The sequence below is a fragment of the Rousettus aegyptiacus genome, unplaced genomic scaffold, assembly GCF_014176215.1.
Source record: "Rousettus aegyptiacus isolate mRouAeg1 unplaced genomic scaffold, mRouAeg1.p scaffold_m13_p_5, whole genome shotgun sequence".
In the NCBI taxonomy this organism is placed as follows: Eukaryota; Metazoa; Chordata; class Mammalia; order Chiroptera; family Pteropodidae; genus Rousettus; species Rousettus aegyptiacus.
In genome coordinates this window covers 85,408,883-85,411,953 of record NW_023416308.1, presented here as the reverse complement: position 1 = coordinate 85,411,953, position 3,071 = coordinate 85,408,883, and the positions used below count along the sequence as shown (strand labels likewise).

General features: G+C 40.7%; 1 pseudogene; it reads left to right on the top strand.

Annotated features, from left to right (window-relative positions):
* The first annotated feature begins 2,465 nt into the window (after positions 1-2,465).
* LOC118603232 lies at positions 2,466-2,584 on the top strand (annotated as a pseudogene).
* Positions 2,585-3,071: the final 487 nt, after the last annotated feature.

Sequence of the window (3,071 nt, the reverse complement as noted above, 5' to 3'; positions counted from 1 at the left end):
GGAATCAAATGCTTCATCTGTGCCTCATTGAGTCATTAATTCGTTCACTCAATCATTCATCCCAGGTGTGCCGAGAATCAACTGATGTGTGCTAGGCACTGGAGACGCAGAGTAAGCTATCTGTTTTCAATAAGTGCAGGGTTTAATGTGGAAGGTGATCATGCAAATAAACCAATTATTACACAGTGTGAGAAGTGCTGTAATGAGGAAAGGTACAAAGTGTAGAGAGCATACCCTCAGTGGGATAGTATATTTATGAACCTGTAGGAGTTTCCAGGTCAAGGGAATAGGAAAGGAATTCAGATAGTGGCAGGAGCATGTCATATGCAAAGTCAGAGGGGTGAGAGGCAGGGCATGTTTAGAGGACCAAGAAATATTTGGTGTGGCTGAAGTGCAAGCATGGGGAGTAACGGCCGACGGTTCTGGAGCTAGACTAAGAATGACCTCCTGCATGCAACAACAGTGGTTCTCAACGTTGGCTGGACATTGGTTGGAGACCTCTGAAAATATTGATATCTGGGTCCCACCCAAGGATTCTGATTTAATTGGCCTGGAAGAGTGGCTTGGGCATTGGGACCTTAAAAGCTCCCCAGGTGACTCTAATGTGCAGCCAGGGTTGAGAGCCATTGCTCAAGGAGATGCAAAGTCTTTGAATAACTTAATCAATTCATGTTTTTATAATATCACTTTGGCACCAATGTGGAGGCCAGAGACTGGTGGCAGGGAGGCACGTTAGAGATCAAGTACAAATGTCCAGGCAGGGGAGGATGAAGGTCTTAAGCAAGACACCGACCGTGAGGGAGGAGAGGAGGGAACATCTGAAACCTATCAGGGAGGATTGGTGGGCTGGGGTGGGAGGAAGAGGAAACAACAAACGTGAATATTCTGATTTCTCGGGTGAATGCTTGTGCCTTCACAGAGATTGAAAACCTGGGAGAGGAGACAAGGCTGGTACATGCTTAGGTGTTTGGGAAGCAGGAGATGATAGGTTCTATTTCTCTCTCGTTGAGTTTGACATGCTTGCCTAAGTTTTCCATTTGCTTCCTGGCCCAGCCAACACTTTATAGGCTTTTCCAGCTGTGTGGATAACACGGATCAGATCGCTCAGTATTTACAATGATCTTCTTCTAGACACTTTCTGATAACGCAGAGGCTGGACAGGAAAAGAATCCTATATTTGCTAGACCCAATACAGGTAGGGGTCTGCCTGCTATTTAAGCTCTGCCAATCAGATGAGATTCAACAAGTGGAAATGAAACATGATGAAGTGGAATCCACGCTGTTGCTGCTTCTAGTGCTGCTGGCAAGACCATTCATGGGCATTTATTCTGGATCTCTATTTATTTTTTTCCTAACAGAGGTCACACCTGCCCTCCTCTTACTTTACAAAAGGAAGGGGCACCTGTCATCCCTTTTCCTCCCACATGTTAATATAGGGCTTTGCCCTGGAGTGGAAAAACCTCCTGGGTTACAAAGAAAAGGACAATTTGAAATATAGTATTTATTAAGCCTCCTTTAATCAAGGCACCATTGGTTTGTTATTGGGCTCTTCTCTGCCTCCTATGTATTTGCATTAAGAGAAAAGAGGGGCTTTAGAAAAGTACATTTTGGCACGCATGGGGATGTTATAACTTCAAATATATTACAGTGTGGTGGAGGGGTGATAATTTTCATTTAACCACCTCTTTCAATCATCCTCCAAATATTATCACTTCTTCTGACAGTAAAGCCTGAGCAATAGAGAATTTAGTGGCGAATTAATGAAAGCAGCCATGATGCATTTCCTCTTTTACCAATAAACTCAGGGCAAAGCTGAGTTTATAGGACAGTCTGTCTCCCTGTCCCATAGAATCAGGATACTCGACATTCCAAAAAACATGCTGGGAAATACTCACCTCCTGGGAGGGGTGCCCTTTTGCAATTTTATCTATTTTTAGTAAGGAAAAAGAGCTCATTGAGAACTCATTTAGTTGGTCCTGCTTCATGTCTTGTTTGTATATTTTGTATTTCAAGAAAAATGAGATGATAAACTTCATGTTCATCTCCCCAAAAACCAACATTATTTTTTAAAGTAAAAGTAACGTGTGAGAGGTAAGAGGGTTTTATATTTTCGAATACTTATTTAGACTCCTTTTTATTTGCTTTTACAAAATGGTTATTGGATAACAAATTTAACACTTGGAGAATTGTCATAGGAAATAAAATAAATAAAATCTTCAATTTATATATTCAGTTTTGTTGCAGAAAAGGATTGAGTAATCAGTAAAGATTATAGATTGGAACATTATATTAGGCTAAAATACAGCATTGAAATGGAATACAAGTGAAAATTTTAAGAAATAAAAATCACAATGTTAAATATTAGGTGACTAAAAAGATTTTCATATGTATTTTTTAATGGATAATGGTGAGAATTAAGGTTCATGATATTTATATCCCACTGGGTACATTAAAAATAATTACGTTACTACAGCCATGTCACCCTGAACAAGCCCAATCCTGTCTGATCTTGGAAGCTAAGCAGGGCCGGGCCTGGTTAGTACTTGGGTGGGAGACCACCTAGGAAGACCAGGTGCTGTAGGCGTAAAAATAAAAAATAAGGGATTGTAAGCTGACAAGGTCCTTGCAATCTGTGAGGTCAACCAAGGGTTGCCTCACCTGAAAAAAAGAAAAATTATGTCAGCTTAATTTTTAAAATTAATACTTATAAGGTATTGAAAAATAAATTATTTGCAGCTATTTAACTACCGATGAAATATTTTAGATGTCAACTTAAAAATGTGCAAATAAGTACATAGTTTTTCAAAATTCTTTTGGAAGGTATTACAATGAAATACAACTGTGAAGGCCATTTATCTGGGGACAAGTCTACAGAGCTTCTTGATAACCTCCACCCTCTCTCTCCTTCCAGTCCAGCTGCCCCCCCCTCGCCACCCCACCCGGAGAGCTGAGCCTGAGTGGGTGGGATCAGAGAATGCAAACTATGGAGAAAAGAGCCACTGGAAGCATCAGCCTGCTGCTGAGGACCAGCTTCAGATACATCTCAAACTAAAACAGAAGGAGAGAGTTCA